At 37.9% G+C, this 6,198-nt stretch overlaps 1 pseudogene; it reads left to right on the top strand.

The window, feature by feature from the left end:
- The first annotated feature begins 379 nt into the window (after positions 1–379).
- LOC102867845 overlaps positions 380–6,198 on the top strand; it is a 16,048-nt pseudogene continuing 10,229 nt past the window's right edge.

The raw sequence follows: 6,198 nt of genomic DNA, 5'->3' as shown, positions 1-6,198 counted from the left end.
AAAATGGGTAAGATTTCTGTCTAGTACAAAGGTAAGTGGCTGGCATTCACAGCTCCTCAGAGGGAGAAAGCAGGGCAATGGGGTTTTTTGCATGTATAGCCTATAATACCCCCCTGAGTTTCACCTAGCTATTGGTTGTGACTGAACTGCATTAAATGAATGGATTCCTGGAGTCTCCTTGGCCAGTCTGGGGACAGGGGAGAAGGATAGACTGAATGCCTTGCTGAGTAAAGAAAAAAACGAGCAAGCTCCAGTCTGCTTCCTGGGTTTACCTCAGATGTCCCTGAATAGATGACCAGCATACAGATGACCAGAATACAGCTGTCCAGTATGCCTGCGTGGTCCCTGAAAGTTCAGGCAGCTATCCTAGCCCGTGACCATGGAGCAGATGTCCATCTCCAATATTTGCTTCTCCTTGGACTTTTTCTGTGTTCTGAGTGAGAACAATCCCATGGGAAACATCTCTCCTTTCAGCATCTTCTGTGCAGTGACTGTGATCCTTGCTGGGGTCAAGGCTAGCAGTTCCCGCAAGCTGTCCAAAGTAAGTGACACTACCCTTTACACTGTAAATTAGTTTCATGTCTGGATACAGAGTTATGCCCTATAGATTTCTACAATTCCTACAAAGGATTCTGAGAAAAAAAGATTGCATTTCTATGTTACCAACTAGAAAAAATCCTAGGTCCAGGCTCTGTGTGCTGGATTTCAATTGTTTTCAAATCTTTACTATCCAAGTGCCAAGTGCCTAGGGAAATTCCTGTCCCATTTGAACTTATGTCCCTAAGGAATATTGTTTTAATGACTTTCATGTCAGCCATTCATCTTATCTTTGGCTAGGAGCTTCAGGTTCCTGCTTTGCATATGACTGTATACTGATGATATGTAATACCATGCTATGTAATATTTCCTTAGACCATGACCATAATATCTGTATCTTCTTCCTTTGTAGCTGACATTCTACTCTCTGCCAGGCATGGATCTAGTTTTTCAAATGTATGGGTTAGGTGGGATATTAAAGACAGTTATATAGTCCAAGGAATAATGAGAGTTAGGACAAAACTCTCTATCGAGTTGAAACAATAAAAAAATCCAAATTTATATCCTTTTGAGATCTGATGATTGGTTTTATGGACATTTTGTTCTCTTTTTTTTTTTTAAATTTTTTTTTATTTTTGTGTGAGTGTACCGTCAAATCAGATCTGACTGGTACAGGAGGAGCCTGTCCCTCCTTTTCCCGGCAGAGCATCTGGTGGATTTGAACCGTGTGCCTCTGGGATTGTAGTTGCAGCTCCTTGCCACTAGGCCACCAGAGCTCCCGGACATTTTGTTCTAATCCTTCTCCACAAATATGTATGACTAAACTGAAAAGGAAACGATAAAAATGCCTATAAGAATTTATAGTTGGAAATTGATGACATTTTCTTTGACTGGATACTTTCCATCTTTCACTCTCCATTTCCCCTAAAGTAGATGAAGTATTGTTGACTTGAGCATGTTGCTTTTGTCAACTGTGACTCATAGCTAACCTATGCACCAAATTTTGAACAAAGCACTATCCTCAGCAAGTCTCACTGTCTCTGACACACCGACCCCTATTATCTCAATTACTGTGTCAATCCATCTTTTTCTGAGTGTTTCTATCTTATGCTGTTTTGGCCTTTTTCCAAGCATGATGCCCTTCTCCAAGGGATGGTTCCACATGGCTGTACATAGGGTTGCTATACATTGCAGGCAACTCAATGACACATAACAACAATAAAATACTATGACAGGTTTGGAATCAGGAGTGGCATCCACTTCCTAAGTGATATGCCTCTGGAAGCTTTATGAACTTTGATAAATGTTGATGGTTACAGAGGGGCTTCAGACCTTTTGTTCATAGGATTGCTATGAGCTGTGCTCGACTGGAAGGCAATCAACAATAACAATATTCCAAGTAGTAGAATTGCTGGGTAATATGGAATTTATCTTATGAGCTTTTCAAACAAGTGCCAAACTGTTTTACAGAGTGGTTTTACCATTGTGCAATCCAACCCACCACTGGATTCTCAATTTTGCTCCATTGTTCTTTGTGTCTGTCATTGTCCCAGTACCATGCTGTTTTAGTTACTACTGTTGTGTAGTAAGTTTTGAGGTCAGGGAGTGCTATGCCTCCCAATAAACTTTTGTTTCTCAGAATTTTTTTTGCTTATTTGGGGTCTTTTGCCTCTCCAAATAAACTTGACAATTTCCCTTTCCATCTTCTTGAAAAGTGAATTTGGTAGCTGGATTGGGATTGCATAGAACATGTAGTTTGCTTTCGGTGGGATTGTAATTTTCACAGTATTGAGTCTTCCTATCCATGAACAGAGAACATTCCCAACATCTTTAGGTCTTTTATTTTGTCTCACAGAAATGTTCTGTAGTTTTCATTGAATAGGTCTTTTGTATCTCTAATTAGGTTTAATTAGGTTTGCTCCTAAGTATCTCAATTTTTGCTTGGCAATTGTAAATGGTATTGCTTTCTTGGTTTCCTTCTCTGAGTCCTTTATGTTACTGTAGATGTATCCTACTGCTTTTTGTATATTGAGCTTATCTCCTGCCACTCTACTAAATTGGCCTACTAGCTCCACCAGTTTTTTTTCTTGTGTTTTGTGGGTTTTCTGTGTACAAGAATATAACATCTGCATATAGTGATAGTTTAACCATCTCTTTGCTGATCTGGATGCCTTTTATTTCATTCTCTTGTAACCCTAACAAGTACTTCCAATGCAATATTGAATTGAAGTGGTGACAGTGGGCATCTTTATCTGGTCCCTGTTCATGCAGAAAATGCTTTTAGTCTTTCTCCATTGAGAATGATGTTGTCTCTTAGTTTTGCATATATATTTTTCACTATGTTGAGGAAATCCCCTTCTATTCCAATTTTGTTGAATGTCTTCATCAGGAAGGGTTGTTGGATTTTGTCAAATGCATTTTTTTTTCATCAATTGCTAAGAGCATATATTTCTTGTTATTTACTTTGTTAATATGATGAATTACATTGATTATTTTTCTAATATTGTACCATCCTTGCATACCCGTTATAAATCCCATGTTCTCATGGTGAATTATTGTTGATGTGCTTTTGGAATCTATCGATTAAGATAGATTTTTTTAATTGATATTTTTAACAAAAGTTTACAGAAAACTTGAATTTCAATTCATTCATTGTTGCACATTTTCCTCCCTAACCACCATCCCCAGTTTGCTTTTCTCTTTAAAATGATTTTTTCATTATTGTACATTTTCTCCCCTCCCGCTGCCTCTCAATTCACTTTGTTATGCACTTATTATTCTGTATGGTTGTCATGCAAATAATATATAAACATATACTTCTTTTAGGTATGGCTCAGCATTACTTAAGCTGAAGGAGATGAAAAACAAATTCAAGCCATGGGTGGCAAAACTTACAGATGCTTTGAGTAGAATGTTAAATGATGTTGGGAGCATTAAAAAAGATGGAAGGAGTATACAGAGTCACTGTATCATAAGGAATTGTCTGACACAAAAGAATTTCATGAAATAACATATAAGCAAGAGTCTTTGGTGATGAAGGAGGAAGTTCAAGATGCTCTGAAAGAACTGGCAAAAAAACAAGCCTTCAGGAGGTGATGGCATACCAATTGACACATTTCAACAAATAGATGCTGCCCTGGATGTGCTCACTAAGTTGTGCCAAGAAATCTGGAGGACAGCCAGCTGGCGAATGGACTGGAAGAGATCCATTATTTCCATTCAAAAATATGTGGATCCACCTGAGTGTAGAAGAGTATTGAACCATGTCGCTAATAACACATACAAGGAAAATCCAGATGAAGATAATGCAAAAGCAATTGAACTAGTACATTATCAGAGAACTATAAGAAATGCAATGGGTTTAGAAAGGCCAGGGCACTAGGGGCATTACTGCCAAAGTCAGATGAATCTAAAGCAGAGCATACCAGAGTAATATCTATTTGTGTTTCAATGACTATGAAAGGGCATTTTACTGTCTGGATCATGACACATTGTGTTTAACCTCGAGAAGAATGGAAATCTCCGAACATCTGATTGTGCTCATACAAACTCTACACTTAAAACAGGAGGCAGTAGTAAGAAGAGCAAGGAAATACTTAATGGTTCAAAATAAGAAAAGAAGTGTGCCAGTGATGTGTCCTGTCTCAATACCTTTTAAATTTGTACGCAGAACAAATCATTTGAGAGGCTGGACTTTATGAAGAAGACTGTAGTATCAGATTTGGAGGAAAACACATCATCAACAACCTTCGTTATGCAGACGGTACAGCCTTTGCTTGCTGAAGCTAAAGAAGACCTGAAGTGGTTGCTGCAGAAGGTCAAGAACCGAAGTTTGCAGTAATGATTGAAGCTCAACCTCAAGACAGTGATGACTTTCACCACTGAACCAATTGGCAACATCATGATAAGTAGAGAAGAGATTGAGATTTTTTTTATTATTTCAGCCTTCTGGTTTTCACAATCAGTACTCTTTGCACAAGCAGTCAGAAAATCTAAAGACAAATTTCATAGGAAAATCTATTATCAGGGATCTCTCCAGAGTACTGAAGACCAAGGGTGTCAGTCTAGAGTTTAAGGTGTGTCTGACTCAGCCTAGGGTCTTCATAATTACTTGCTATGCATCAGGGAGCCTAACAATGACCAACAATGACAGAAGAAATAATGTCTTTGAGTTATGGTGCCAGAGAAGGATATTGAATACATACCATGGAGTGTCAAAGAATTAACATGCTTGTCTTGGAGGGGGTGAAACCAAATTTCTCTTTGGAGGCAAGGATCTTGAGGCTTTTTCTCATCCACTTTGGGTGTGTAAACAGGAGACCCCAGTCTTTGGAGAAGGGTACCATGCTTGGAAGGGTGGAGGAATAGCAAAGGAAAGGAAGACAACCATGAGATGGATTGACACAATAACTGGTGTAATGAGGGTAGGTGTGTCACAGTCAGTAAGATTGGGTCAGAATAAAGGAGAGTTCAGAACTGTTGTGCAGAGGGTCATTATGACTCATAGTCAACTTGACAGTATATACCAACATCAACAACAATGTAAAATTTGATGTACTGTTTTAGATGTCTCCCACCACTCTGATTATGGAAATTTTTCTTTTGTTTTTACACCTAGAACTTTGGAGTAGTAAATGAAGGTGGACTTATTTCAAAGGACTCAGAAAGAACTGGAAAGTCATTGTCAGTAAATGTTGAGAGAACATCTCTCAGCTGACACATATACAAAGCCTCAGGCCCAAACAAACAACAAACATGGGATACCACACCAAGGAAAGTATTATCTTCTTTAGACCTGTGGAGTCATCTTCAATGTCATGTGGCAGCAGGAGTATCATGTTGAGGCCCTTGTCTTGATAGAGCAGTTCTACCACATGGTACTTTCTTTCATGGATATAGCCATATGGACAACGCTCAGTCGGATGCATCATTTTCACCGGATTTTTTTGTCTTTCTGACTAGGTCAAAGAGACATATCATTCAAATTAACTGTGTTCTTTTATGGTAAAAATGTTATTTTTGAAGGTTACATAGTGTTTTATTTAAAAGGACTGGGGCTTTCATCATGTCCTCTTTCAGAAATTTTTCATCCCACTCCTCTTTGAAATACATGGCATTGACCAGCACAAGCTTAATCTGTTAATCACACCTGAAGCTAGCAGTTTTTTACTCTTCACTAAAAAGATAAGGACAGATTAATTTATTTTATTTACAAATCTGCCTGTCAGAAAATCAAATTTGAACCAATGATACGCTAGCACTTAAAGCTATTTCAAATATATATCTTTCTACTTAATTTTCTTTTAAAATGGAAGCCAGTTAATAAATTCAACCAAGGTTTAAATTGGTTAAGGTTTACATAGGTTAAATAGGTCAAAGTTTAAATAAACCAAATTCCCAAGCAGACCAATATGAGAACATATGCAACACTTTAGAAAGTCAAAGCTTTGAAAAAAGCATGTGCTAAAGACTATTTTTGTTTGACGTGTACTAAACAGTAAGCCTTATATTGTGAGTGTTCTTTGCTTTTCAGATAAAAGTAAAAATTCTTTGAGTCATTACCATATCACTTTTTAAAATCCAACCAGTGTTCTATTATGTTCTTGTTGTTATGTGCCATCGAGTCGCTTGCGACTCATAGCGACCCTATGTACAACAGCC

The sequence above is a fragment of the Elephantulus edwardii genome, unplaced genomic scaffold, assembly GCF_000299155.1.
Source record: "Elephantulus edwardii isolate Elephantulus edwardi_28Jun2011 unplaced genomic scaffold, EleEdw1.0 scaffold00071, whole genome shotgun sequence".
Lineage (NCBI taxonomy): Eukaryota > Metazoa > Chordata > Mammalia > Macroscelidea > Macroscelididae > Elephantulus > Elephantulus edwardii.
The sequence above is the reverse complement of the archived record's forward strand: the minus strand, read 5'-3'. Positions and strand labels throughout refer to the sequence as shown.